Source organism: Cetorhinus maximus, chromosome 21 (genome assembly GCF_964194155.1).
Source record: "Cetorhinus maximus chromosome 21, sCetMax3.hap1.1, whole genome shotgun sequence".
In the NCBI taxonomy this organism is placed as follows: domain Eukaryota; kingdom Metazoa; phylum Chordata; class Chondrichthyes; order Lamniformes; family Cetorhinidae; genus Cetorhinus; species Cetorhinus maximus.
Window position 1 is genome coordinate 72,201,172 of NC_135899.1, and position 14,656 is coordinate 72,215,827.

Here is a 14,656-nt window from a genome sequence, read left to right on the forward strand (position 1 = left end):
GCTCGCCAACACATAAAATGACGCGGGATGATGTTGGGCGGAACCCCTGATGTCATCCCGCCCCATTTAAATTTTCAGGAAGGCGGGGGCGCAGCAAAATCAGCTGTGGGCCCGCTGACCTGTCAATGGCCAATTGAGGCCATTGACAGGATCGTTTAAACAATTAAAGGACCTGCCCGTCCAACCTTAAGGTTGGCGGGTCGGCCAGGAGCCCCAGCAGCAAATAGAGAAAACATGAAACCTCATCCAGCGGCGGGTGGGATGAGGTTTCATGCAGGGTTCTAAAAAGTTTAATAAAGTTTTAGTGTAATTTATGAACATGTCCCATCACTTGAGGGGGACATGTTAGGGAAATTTTTTAATTTCTATTTTTAATATTTTTAAAAGTGTCAGCGATCTCCCTGAGGCAGCACTTAGCCTCAGGGAGATGTGCGCTCTTTCGTGCGCATGCGCGAAAAGGTGCACTCTCACTTTTGGTGAATCCCCTCCGCCCGCACAGGGAGCGCATAGCGCCTCTCACCGGATGACACGCTGGGCGGGCCTTAATTGGCCCGCCCACATAAAATGGCGGCAGGGCCCACTTCTCCGGCGGGGATCGGCTCCCCGCCCGCTGGAGATTGGGTCGGGCCCGCCCGCCTGACAGGCAGAAAATTCTGCCCTGTTTCTCTCCACAGATGTTGCCTGACCTGTTGAGTATTTCCAGCACCTTTTGCTTTTATTATTCAGGTATAACATGTTTCTTAAACCAATCACAACCACTGAGCAAAAAAATGTGTTGAGTTGGGCTTAAGTAATCAATTTCTTACATCATTTTTGTGAGGTTAATTTTAAACAAAATTACTAGAGGTAAAAAGTGTTCTCTAGTTAAAAAAACCTCCATGTAGGGGACTACATACCCTAATAGAAGATGTAACAGAAATGAGAGTACACTGTTGTACAATAAGACATAATAGACAATATTATTACAACGGAACCTGGATTAATCAGTCTTCTGTCTTTATAAACGCTGTAAATATTCTCCCAATTGGTTTTCTTTGAGGAATATGACCTATTACAGTAATCCACTGACTAATCAATAGAATTTTTTTTTACTTTACCAATGAGGTATTCAGATAATGGATGAGCAAACCACTCTTCAGACCAGTGCCTAAATGCTTTGGATGTCAACAGAAGAGATGGCGGTTGGTTGGCAATTGAACTGACATCCACTGGGAGACAGAGAGAGAAGTGGAGGCCAAATACTCTAATCTGGAAAGATGTGTGTTTGTAGAACCTCAAAAAGGGACTGAACTACAGCTGGGACAAAGAAGCACTGATATGCCAAAATGACCAAGGCCTGAGGCTCTGTGGTGTGGTGCAGGTTACTGCTGAGGTGCAAGAAGATTGAGGCTGACAGGTTAATTTATCCTGATCTTAGCACACACGTCTTAGAAAGTCTATCAGAAGTTTGCAGAGCCAGCATATCATGATGTCAATCAGCAACATTGCCTTGCCATTTTGAAGCTTAACCCTCCAATTAATGCTCTCTCTTAGCCTAAAACAGCTGAACATGCATTCAGCAGAAGGAAGGACCTCCACCAACACTGTTTAAAGGCACCATCAACTGTTTACAGGTTAGTTGCTGGTTGATTTCTTCTGGCTGTTGCTATGAATTTACAAGCGTTTGGTGCTCGCTAAGTTGTTAAAAGTTACAAATGTCTGTAAGGAGTGGTGTGCCAGGTGCTGACAGAGTTTTTGCTGACCTCAAGACTTCTGCACAAACTGGCTGCTCCCAGACATGTATGAACTAATAGTTATTCCCCTTGGAATTTGGCATGACTTGGTGAATGAATAAAGGGCAAGCAGAGAATGACAAGCTGCTGGAATGGGGAAGAGGAGGAGAAGGGCTCTCAGTAGGAGGTCATATCCATCCAGGGTGTTCAGGGAGCAATTGTCCTACCTGCACCTGAGTGAAGAACTGTGTGGGATGTCTGTACTTCAATATGAAGGTCCCTACTGAAATCTGCTATCTGTTTCAAACACAACTGCAACTTCAGAGCAGGGCAAGGATAGCATTGCCAATAGCTTTGAAAGTGACCGAAAATGAACTTGGCTCCTTTCAAGTTGGACTGGGAGATATTTGCAACATCTCAGAGTTTCCTGATCACTATTACATAAGGGAGTTCACTGAGACTCTCTATTAAATGAGAGCTAGCTACATTTCATTCTCTCTTGCCAAGACAGAGCAGGAGGAATGAGCATGCAGCTTTTCTAGGATTGCAGGTTTCCCCATAGTGTCGGGCTCGATTGACTACACAAACATTGCTTTGCGGGTGCTGCATGTCAACTCTGAGGCGCGCCGCAACCGAAAGGGATTCCACTGCCTAAACATCCAGCCGGTGTGCAACCAAATGGCAGAGGATCATGCAGGTTATTGCGGCTGGCTGACTGGCAGGAGAGGGAGAACAAATGCTTGCTCTGAAAGAACAGCAGGTTCATGCCTCATGAAGCCACACCAATTCTCTCAGCAATGCTAGTGATCTATTGGAGGACAGATTGCTGGATTGTTGTGACAATCTGTAGGTCCTTTTGCACACGGTAATCAGCAGCCAGTGATGGCATCAGTCTGAACATGCATGACACCAAGCTGAGCTTGCTTGTCTTCAAAGCTAAAACATCGAGATTTAGAACTAAGACTGATCTTGATCAAATTTGCATTATATATGTTGAACAGCAACAATAAGGATTTTGTTAACATTGCATTCTCCTGCCACAAGATGCTATTTACTTACATTTATATAATGGCATAATGTGGGGGGCCGGTTAGCTCACTTGGCTGCACAGCTGGTGTGTGGATCAGATTAATGCCAACAGCATGCAGTTTGACCCCCATTCCAGTAAACCCGGGGTCTGCCTCCTCACCCTAGCCACAGGGAAAAAAAAAATCACAGCATTTGCTGTGGTTTAGCAAATGATCACCAAGGACCTAACTTCAGGCAGAGCACTGAAGAGAAGAAGGGCAGTATAATGTATCATTCCAATACTAGTCATAGGGCAGAATTTTGCCCTTGGCGGGGGTGCTTGGCGGGCGACCACCGCCCGTGATCGGCACCGCACCGCACCGCGATTTTACGTGGGCGGGCCAATTAAGGCCCGCCCAGTGTGGAATGTGAGCTGCCTCGCTCAGCGCTGCTTGCGCGGGTAGGGGGAGGCGGGCGAGCGGGGCTAGTGTGAACTTCGCGCATGCACGTGAAAGAGCGCTTCAATCTCCGAGGCACGGAGCTGCCTCAGGGAGATGAAGCGCTGTTCAAAAAAAAAGTGAAGAGAATAAAAATGTCAGAAAACATGTCCCCTCATCTGTCACATGAGCAGGGACACGTTTTTAATTCAAGTGTGAGATTTTTATTTGCTTTTGGAAACCTCATCCCGCCCATGGATGAGGTTTCCCCAAAAAGTCCAACGGCTGCTTGGCATTTTCACCTGCCCGCCAACCATACGGTTGGACAGACAGTGTAAATTTGAAATTTACCTTTGAAATAAACCTTTTTAATAGCCTTAATTGGTCTTTTAATTGTCGGCGGGTACGCTGCCGCTTCCAGTGCTCGCCCGCCAAACGAACTATCACAGGACTATGCGATAACGCCGGGACACTCACCCAACACCATCACGCATCATTTTACTCTTGGCGGGTCAAGTAAGTGCCCACCCGCCGAGCTCAATATTCTGCCCATAGTAGTGTGTAAAATCAGCAACTGTTTAAATAGTCTTATGTAGGAAATTAAATTTATGTACAAAGGATAGGGAAATGTTTTAATTAGAATCTTATGGGCCCAAAGCATTGATAAAGCTATGTTAAAAGCAGGTTACATTGACACTTTTGTGCTCATGGACTACCTGTATGCAACTGAGCAAGGCTTTCAATGGTATACAATCATTAATAGCTTCTTTACATCCTGATAGCCTGAATCAGCACTAGAACTGACATTAACAGTGGAAATAAAATACTGTCCAAAGTCTGCTCCAACTAGAGTAGCCCTCCTTTGTCAATCATATAGAATCCTTTCACATAGTTGTTAGGTAGAACTTGAGTATTGCTGAAAAAAGAGACATTTGTTATCAAAGCTTTTTGTCTTGCACTCATCAGGACAATTAGCAAGAAAATACCAAAGTCAGGGGAAACAACATATTTATACTGTATGAGAAGAGATTGCTGAGTGGTTGGCAAGGGGACTCTGATTGGTAGAGGCATTGCCATGGTTTCAAACAATGCTTAGCAGTTAACTGTCAGTCATCACCAACTGGTGCATTCTCCATGGCAACGCCTCTATCAATCAGAGTCCACTTGTCGACCAATCAGCACTCTCATACAGTATAAATATGTTGTTTCCCCTGACACTGGTATTTTCTTGTGAGTTGTCGTAATGTGTGTAAGATGAAAAACTTCGACAAAAATGTGTCTTTTAATTCAGCAATACTCAAGAATTCTTTCAGGTACTTAGCCATAGTCCACAAAGAACCAGAAGCATCACTCTCCATTAGAGAGAGAGACAATTGGTTATATAGTTTGGAGGCATCACTCCACGTCAAGCATGGGACAAAGTAAAGAGGCAGATCTCCTGAACTACCACAGCTAGTACAAGGATTGAGCCCATGTCATTGCCATAATTCTGCTCCACATTGTAGCCAGCTAGCCAACTGAACTAATTCACTGACCCTCACGATACTCCTTTCAAAAAAACAAAACAATTGTGTTTTTATTGCTATTTTGCTCCTGAAATGCAACTAATGTTGGAATCACATTCAAAAATGCAAACCTAAACATACAAAGCAAAACAAATGTTTTCAGAAACATTTCATCTCACCATAATTCAGTTAGCACATATATTTAGGATTTAAGGGGTTAATTCATATGTTTGCTTAATAAAGTATCTGGCTTTGAAAATCATTGAATAGATTTCATATTATCAAACTGATATCAGTATGACATAGCATCTAATACAAAGGGTTCATTGTTTTGTGGTATGAAATATATAATACAGATTAAGTCATGTTAAATTTAAAATATTTGAAGGCACTTTTTGTTTACACAGTACAGCTACAATGATCACCTAAGTGCATCACAAAACTGCTCACAATCATTGTACAATATGTGTGACATCACCAAACCCCACATATTAATTGACATTCATGGAATGTGATGAGATACAATGGGAAATCAACATCTGCAAAGATATGTCTGGGAATATCCGATACCACCTTTTAACTTAGGTAGTAGCTGGTTCCTCAATTCAGCATGCTTTATATCCTTCTGCAGATCCTGTAGAATAGTTCAGGCTATATCTGAAGATGTATCTTCAATGAGAGCGCAGAGAGGTAACACAGAGGTTTGCTATTGGTTGAAATGAATTACAGCAGTGTTTCAGGACTCCAGAAACATCCGTCGGAGCAAAGACCAAATTAACCCCAACAGTTAGCTCCATATATATTGTTTGATATTAGAATATAAATACTTTAAAAAATGGCAGGTATCACATGAATTACTTCCAAAGCACTCACTGAAGAATGTTTGACAGACTAATGTGTTTCTTGAGCTAACGTACAGGTACAGTCTGCAAAAGCATTGCTTGTGCTACATAGATGCACATCTCCCACTCTGTGTATATAGAATTTACACAATTGGAGTGGAATTTGCTGTTGCAGGAAGTCACATTCATTTTGGGGCTGATTTTGCCAATCTCAATTTACACCTAAATTTCCCGTGCACCTAATAAAACTGGGGCATTTTAAAAAATGAGCATGGCCACAACATATTTGAAAAATGCCCTCTGCTTGTGTGATACATAAGATGGTGTCAACATCGTGTCAACTGTCAAATCTCACTACAATACAGTATCGATATAATCACTCACTGCTCCTAATTTTACTAATAATGTAGGCAAAAGACGAAGGGATAGAAATTTGTTCACTGCTTCTAGTGGCACTATACAGACTATTCCAATACTCTGGGGCAGGCAACGCCATGAGCTGCTATCTGCGGGCCAGGTCATTCAGCACTTTAGGCCCTGAGAAGGTGACATATTCTGCGTACCGCCACTTTGAGGTGGTGCTACACAAGTGGTTTTTTTTCTCCAGAATATTTCGTGCAGTCTTCATAACTGATGCATATAAAAGTGAGAACATTTCCCTGGCTTTGACATTACCTCTTCACACACAGCACCATAAAAGGGTAGTGGTGCAGCCATGACTCAGTTGGTAGCACTGTTACCTCTGAGTCAGAAGGTTGTGGGTTTAAGTTCCACTCCAGAGAGTGAAACACAAAATCTGGGCTGACATTCCAGTGCAGTATTGAGGGAGTCCTGCACTGGCAGTGGCACTGCTGTCTTTCAGCTGAGATGTTAAAACAAGGACCCATCTACCCTCATCGGTCAAAATAAAAGATCCCATTGCACTATTTCGAAGAACAGTGAGAGAATTATCCCTGGTCTCCTGATCAGTATTTATCCCTCAATCAATACCATTAAAACAGAATAGCTGGCCATTACCACATTGCTGTTTGTGGGAGCTGGTGTGCACAAATTGGCTGCCGCTTTTCCTACATTACAAAAGTGATTACATTTCAAAAGTTCTTCCTCGACTGTAAAGTGCTTTGAGTTCATGAAAGATGCCACACAAATGTAAGTTTCATCTTTCTCTCAAATAGCAGTCACCCAGCTTGCTGCTATTATTTTAACAACAGATTAGCCAGTCTTTTAACCAAAATCACTGGAAGTTCTTTTTTAAAGCAATATAATGACACTGCTGTAGAGCTACTCCACGCCCTGTGTGTTCTACCATTCTATTGAATCAAATGGATTAAATTTTATCAAGAAGCTTTTTGTTCTGATGGCAGGTCATCAGCCTGAAACGTTAACTCTATTTCTCTCTGCACAGATGCTGCCAGACCTGCTGAGCATTTCCAGCATTTTCTGTATATCGTTCAGATTTCCAGCATCTACAATGTTTAGCTTTTGATCAAGAGGCTTAACTCCTTGCCTGTTGTACAATATAATGATTGCACCCCAGGCACAACAACATTGAAGGTGACTTCCAGCCTTTTATTATGAAAAAATACTGACTGATTTATTGATAGAATCATGCATTACTGCTTGATCAATTAAGTGCTCACACACAAAAAAAATTACATATTGTAAACCAGCACTGTACAGGGATTTCTTTGTTCATATTTTAGTTCTGAATCCCAGCACTGGAATCACATCTGCTAACCTTTCTGAAGGGCAGAAAATGAAAGCAAATGGGTGACACCCATTTTAAATCTTTACTAATTCAAGAAATTTACTTTATATACGCTTTTGGATGGGACAGAGTTATAGTTATGCTAATGAGCAGTGAGGGTTTCTGGCCAAAGATTTCAAAGAACTGATGTAATAGATTGAGGAAATTCAGGCATAGCACAAGAACAGGTGTAAGTCGCCTCTATTTGCTCGATCTTTTGTGCCAGAGGTCATCGGTGTGCTGCAGTTGGACGGAAAGAAGGAGAAAAAAACTTGCATTTATATAGCACCTTTCACAATCTCAGGGTATCACAAAGCACTTTACAGCCCCTGGAGTTTTTTGTTTGAAGTGGATTCACTGTTGTCATGCAGGAAAAAACTGGAGCCAATTTGTGCACAGCAAAATTCCACAAACAGCAATGAGATAATGGCCAGATAAGCTGTGCTTTATTTAAGTGATGTCCATCAAGAGACAAATATTGGCCAGGACGCTGGGGAGAATGCTCTTGTTCTCCTTTGAATCGTGCCATGGAATCTTTTATATCCACTGAGAGAGCCCTCTGTTTAATGTCTCATCCAAAAGACGGAATTTTTGGGTGCAAATTCCAGGTCAAAACGTTCACATATACAATGAATCTGATACGAGAGATCACAACATTAACTCATTCACCAATTTGAGCAGTTTCTAACAGTGTGACCAGCACAGCACATATTTTGTTCAATTATGTTATGTGACTAATATTCTAAACTACATATTGTAGACCAGTACCGTACAGTGATTTCTTTGTTCATATTTTTCTACCATCTAGTGCCAGTGAAGCAGTCAGGATACCACCTGTTTTTAATAGGAACTTCTTTCAGTTGTATATAGCATAGTTTCCAATCGGATTGAAAGCTGTTTTAAGAGGTGCCTTAAACTCTTGCTATGGTCAATCTAAAGACCAAAGCAGTATGGTATGAAGAAGTTTTGTGCTTAAAAAAAACCAGTGAAGTTAACACCGTAAAAAACTCATTTAGGTTTTGTTTCCCATAAACAAAAAGCCACAAAACAATTTGTATAGTTTGTTTCAATTCTATTATGCTTTCCTGATTGCTACCATTCAGGAATAAAAGATTTCGCAGCTGTAAAAAATGTAGAGATATACTTGGCTTAGCTTAATATGCACAACATGTAATAGATACAGACACAAAATGAGGAAATGGAAACTGAAATTTCCTACCTTTGCTAGTGGCAGAACGTCAGTTAAAAAATAAAGGACTAGTTTTCTTGTTCTGATGGTGGACTTTCTTCTGGATGCTCTACTCCATAAGTTTCTATGAATAGACAGAGCACTTGCTCCTACGCAGTTTGCAACTTCAAGCTGCACAGCAGAGAGAGAGAGAGAGAGAGAGTCACTTTGACAGCATGTCTGCGAGGGTGCGTGTGTGTGTGAGAGTGAGAGTGGGCTATTTCACAAGCTGTTTAATGGGCTAGACTGAGATCAGCTTTGGTTTTTGAGCATTTTCCAGCTGAGAATTGTTTCTCAGGTTCTAAGATACAAAGAATCGTGTTTGTGGGTTTGGGGGAGGGGAAAGAACTTTTGAGAATTTTTTTTTAACCAAAAAACATTTTCACGTGCTTATTTCATGGACATTCGCCACTGTGGTTGTGCAGCTGACAAAAAGTACTTGCAACCTTTTACTTTTATGATTCCTGTATCTCTCTGTCTTCACCAAATATTTGTCTGAGCCACTCTTTCTCATCATTAATCAATAAAACAACAGATGTAATTGTAGAATTGTGAAGAACTGACTAAAGCCAGTCCAAGTGACCAGATAATTGTTCACTGAATCACAGCAGCTAAGTTTTTAGGATTTGCTTGCTCAAATGGAATAAAATTGGTGCATTTTTCCCTGTAAAGTCTGGATTTTATGACTTAAATATGGATCTGCTTTGTGAAGTGGAAACAGATGCTCCATATATCCCAGAAGAGCAACATGTCCATTAGCACGTGGAACCTCTAAAGCATTTTGAGCTTAATATCCAAGCGCAGCTCTATGTCCACTCACATATGCAACTCATAAAAGTATTCGGTGTTTACTACCCTAGTACAAGCAACATCTACTGACACATTAGCCCCATGCAACATCCACTGTTTACAGAAGTGCCAATTTAATCATCTAGGCCAGGAGTTCCCGCTTGATTGCACTGGTGTCTTTTTTTTTGGAACGTTACCTGATATTGGCGTTACTGGGGCGAAAGATTGCAGAATTTTAAGCACAAGTTGCATTGAGTGCAACTTGAATTTGGGCTGGTTCAAACAACATTACGCTAAAAGCCGGCCTTCCCCAGAAAGCTGGCCGTGCTCCCAGGACAAATTAAATAATTTCATTAATTACTTTCATTTGCAGCCCCTCAAGGAGTTTCAAAAAAATAAAGTTGGATCTTTTGGGTGCAAAGAAATTAATAGCTACAGTTTCAAAGGTTTTAAGTTATTTTTTGAATTTACTAAATAACTGGCTGCTACTCCAATCTAACAAGAAAATAGTTTTGTATTTTTTTTTAAGAAGTCATTTTTCAGTCATTTAAAATCAGGTTCCTTACAGGCGGCAGATTGACACTGTGATTTAAAATGCTGAGTTTCTTTTTGTGACCAACTAATTTTCAGCTGTATTGTTCAAACTTTACCGAGTTAGCACTCTTAAATACCGAAGGAATTTTTTTAAAGCAAAATCTTTTTCAAAAAAAAAAGAAGTTTAAAACACATGCCCATTTTCGCTGATTTTGCATTTGGCTATATGCAAATGAGATTTGAGCAGAAACTCCTGGGGAAGAAAAGACTTCACAAAACAGGCGCAATTTGCTGATTACGCCAAAAGTGGAAACTGCACCCAGCCTCTAATGTATCCTCCATATGCTACCTCAGTAATTTTTTTCCATACTTACCCACTTAATTCCAACTGTTTTTTATTCATATTCCTGCTGTTTAGAATATGTACTCCTCTCCAGTTTTGCCCAGGCTTGGCTTTGGATTTACACTCCTGTGAAGTCCCATTGGATATTTTATTACATTAAAGGTGCTATATAAATATATATGGTTGTTGTTTTTGGATTTGGCTCCTTTGATTTCATTCAGAAGTCCAAATTTACCCCTTTCCTTAGTACATCCCATTCCTATTCATCTACTTCCACCCTCTTGTGCTTGATGCCAGTAAGAAATCTCTAACTCAGCCTTCAGAGTCCAAGAATTAGTGTCATAGTAAATCCCAAATCGAGCCACACAGTGAATAAGGTACTGCAACACCTGGAGCTCACATTGCAGCACTGACCCATCTTTAAGCTTGTACATTCTGGGTCCTTATTATATGATGCACAATAAATTTTGAACCATCTAGCCATTATTTTTCCAGTTTGACCTGTACAGCTTTTGCATTGTTCTCTCACCATGGTAGGACTGACATAGCAACAGGCACAGGCCATTTAGCCCCTTGAGCTTGTTCTGTCATTCAATGAGGTGGTGGTCAATCTGTACTCTTATCCACCTTCCCTAACTCCATATTCTTTCATTTCCTTTTTTAGCAAAAAGCCGATCGATCCCAGGTTTCAAATTTTTACTACTGCTACAATTTTACTACAATTTTATCTACTGCTTTTAACAGGAGAGAGTTCCACACTGCTAACACTACTTGCATGAAAAAGTGTTTCCTAACTTCCCTCCTGAATGGCACTGGCTCTGACCTTAAGGCCAGAATTTTCGGCTCAGCAAGCGGGCCCTGCAGGAAACTTACCTAGAAAAGTGATTGAAGCCACATCCATTAACTTTTAAAATAAATTACATTACAAGCCATCACCACATTTACAAATGTCTCTAAACCCGGCATAACAAATTAAATGGAGCTCACAGATATCCATTTATTAAATGTGTATTACATTACAGTACACAAAGGACTTAAAACGTGTTTCAGTTTTTAAAGAAGCTCACTGCAGATGTTATTTAACTATTATAAGATCCAGGGGGAGGATTTTTAGCCTCCGATGGGGGCGAGCATGGAGGCAGGTGGGTGGCCTGTTTGCCGCTCCATCCTTTCCCCGGGCCAGCAAGGTGACTCACCCACAACAAGCCAGGTGGCCATTTGAGAGTATTCACAGGCCAATTAAGGCCGATTGACAGAGGTTGACCAGAATTTTCTGGTCGGACTCCAGTCCGCCTGAGGCATTTGGAAACAGCCCATCTGCCTGTAGGTGGCATCCTGGTGGCAAACTGGGAGGGCCAGTGCTCCAGGCAGGCTTTGAGGCCTCCCGACTGCCTGGTCTGATTGCCCTGTTGAGGGGTTCCATCCCCACAATGGTGACCCATGGCTACTGAGGGCATTTTTTAAAATTAAAAATTATAGTTTAGAGAGAGGGTGCCTTCATCCTGGGGCATCCTCCGCCTCCCTTACCTGGAAGGGCAGCCTGCTGCTTCTTCCGAGCCGGAGTACCTCATATTTCCCAACATAGTGCAGGCTTCTGACCCCCATTTGACCCTGATGTAGGGGTCCTGAAGCCGAAGACCCCCAATTGTTGTTAAAAGACACAAATTTTGCAATATAGGGACATGATACTTTTAGCTAAATAAAATAATGACTTTACCAATTTCATTTGTAGTGTTTTTAAAACCTTTGCCTCCTCATTTAACTTGATTTTAATTGGTCATCGTAGTCTTTAAATGTTTCTGTTTATTGTAGTATTGATTCAACATTATTTCGGCAAGTACTCCATCTGTTTACCAGAGGGCATGTGCACCCATTTCTTTACTATAAAAAAGAATATGACATCCAGAGAAAGATACTTCCGGGCAGAGCTTCCTGATTGGCCGGGATTTTACAGCCCATGCCGCCTGGCAGGATATTATGGTCATACCGAACTGAATGGAGATTTAAATGGCTCGCTGCATCTGCCAGGGGGGGGACATGCCGTGGGTGAGCCATAAAATCTTGGCCGCTATGTCATTAGCTAAAAAGACCATAATCCAACTAAGGCTTATTTTCCTGGATTGTGCTACATTTTGTTTGAGCTCAAATTCAATTGTACGCTTTCAAAGTTAGAATGTTGTGAAGAATGCTGACCCATGATTTATGAATGTTTTGGCATTAAGTTAACAAATTAATCCTGCTCTGGCTGGACTACGTGGATCGTTGATATAATGGCTGGAATCGTGTGCTCTCACTCGTGGCAAGCTTGAGAGACAGGAAGGGCATTTAATTAGGTGGGATGGTGACGTTCCTGAACCCCGCCGCCTTCCTGCCTCCACCAGAATTAAGTTCTGGGATGGAAGACCCATGGTCGATCTTTCAGCCTAGCCACCTATGGAGACCCTTTAGTGCTCAATTAATGACCACTTAAGGGCCTCATCGCACTGCCGCTGGCATTAACCCAGCTGCATGCTGGCCTGTTGCCATGTGGCGAACACAGCAGATAAAACTGTGCAACCAGCTTGTCACCTCCGGTGATGGGGGTTGGTGGGGTGGGGGCAGGGGGGCAATCCCTCGATCGAAGGCTCTCAGTGCCTGATTGAGGGACTGGACATCGGAAAAAGGGGGCCTGCTGAGAGCCACCGCTTTGATCTTGCTGCTGATCCCCTTACACTCCTTATCACCCTCCTCCACTCCAACACATAGCTGACCTGTGGCCTGTGTTGTTCTGTGATCCTGTGACTCCGGTGGCCTGTCCTTCCAGCGGCAGCCACGGCCTCCTCTGTGGCGCTACTGAGCACAAGAGCTGCCGGACTCTGACTGGTTAGCAGATCTTAGTAGGTGAGACTCCCGCCCCTGGGGCCTTGATTCCAGGGGAAGCCCCACCACTGCCCTTGCCACTGCCTGATTGGCATGTGGTTTGGTGGGCCTTCCCAAAAAGAAGCAGCGTGGGTCTCTCGCAGGTGAGATCCCCGATGCCTCAACTAGATTCCGCCCAATGTAACTGATAATTTCACACAATAACTGGAAAGCTTAAGGGGTACTTATTTAATAAAGAAATTTTGTTGTGTTTCCAGGGAAAGATTCTGCTGCTGTGTTTGTAGTATAAAATTCTTCAGAAAATTGCAATAAAATGGAACATTTTGCAAGGGCCACATTCAATTTTCCTTTTGCAACACTTTTATTTTTACTGATGTGGCTGATGTCAGGCCTGTAAGTGTATACTCTAATTACAGGGTAAAAAAACAAATGTCTTCATTGGATTTATTGGTTTAGTTTGACCAATCCTAAAGTTTTAATTTACTGAAATGCTCAGAATTTGATGTTAATTATTTCAATGCATATGTGCGTTTTGCGCTGAAATTCTCAGAGTTCATTTCAACACTTTAGGGGGAGGTGATGGGGCAGTGGTATTGTTGCTGGACCAGTAATCTAGAGACCCAGGGTAATGCCCTGGGGACCAGGCTTCAAATCCCGCCGTGGCAGATGGTGGAATTTGAATTCAATAAAAATCTGGAATTAAAAGCCCAAATGATGACCATGAATCGATTGTTATAAAAACCCATCTGGTGTACTAATGCCCTTTAGAGAAGGAAATCTGCTGCCCTACATGTGACTCCACAGCAAAGTGGTTGGCTCTTAAATGCCCTCTGAATAAGGGCAATTAGGGATGGGCAATAAATGCTGGCCTAGCTCCAAGTCATCCCATGAATGAATTTTTTAAAAAATTACTTTGAATTATGTGTTTGAAAATGTACTCAATAGAATACAGGGGCAGGATTTTACACGCCGGTGAGCAGGGGGCGGGGCCCGCTCACCGATGCGTAAAATGACACGCGGTGACGTCGGGCGGAACTCCGGTCGTCACCCCGCCCCATTTAAATTTTCAGGAAGGCGGGATCGCAGCGAAATCAGCTGCAGGCCCGCCGACCTGTCACTGGCCAATTGAGGCCATTGACAGGGTCAATTAAGTAATTAAAGGACCTGCCCGTCCAACCTGAAGGTTGGCGGGTCGGCCAGGAGCCCCGTCGGCAACTAGAAAAAACAGAAAACCTCATCCACCAGCGGGATGAGGTTTCATGTAGGGTTTTAAAAATTTTAATAAAGTCTTTGTGAAAACTATGGACAAGTCCCAACTCATGTGACATTGTCACATGAGGGGACATGTTAGGGAAATTTAATTTTTCTATTTTTAGGTTTTTTACACTTAGAGCCGATCCCCCTGAGGCTGCACTTAGCCTCAGGGAAATGAGTACGCTCTTTCATACGCATGCGCGAAAGAGCGCACTCTTGATTTTGGGATTCCACCACCCCCCCAGCCCGCACAGGAAGCACATAGCGTTTCTGTGTGGATGTCACACTGGGCGGCCCCAGGTCTGTTGTGCTGTCAGATTTTTTTCTACCCTTTCACAGGATGTGGGTGTCATTGGCTAGGTCAGCATTTGTTGAGAAGGTGCTAATTCTCACCCTTG

General features: G+C 42.5%; 1 protein-coding gene across 2 annotated transcripts in view; it reads right to left on the bottom strand.

Annotated features, from left to right (window-relative positions):
* The window catches only part of col8a2 (collagen, type VIII, alpha 2), a 419,777-nt gene that overhangs the window by 250,616 nt on the left and 154,505 nt on the right, over window positions 1-14,656 (bottom strand). Inside the window, exons 1-2 of one of the 2 annotated variants that reach the window (XM_078567143.1) lie at window positions 8,471-8,678; window positions 7,183-7,246 (exon numbers count right to left, since the gene is read on the bottom strand). The gene's annotated coding sequence lies outside the window, so the exon portion shown is untranslated. Of the gene's footprint in view, window positions 1-7,182; window positions 7,247-8,470; window positions 8,679-14,656 lie in introns of those variants that run through there. The other variant, XM_078567142.1, reaches the window with a different exon arrangement.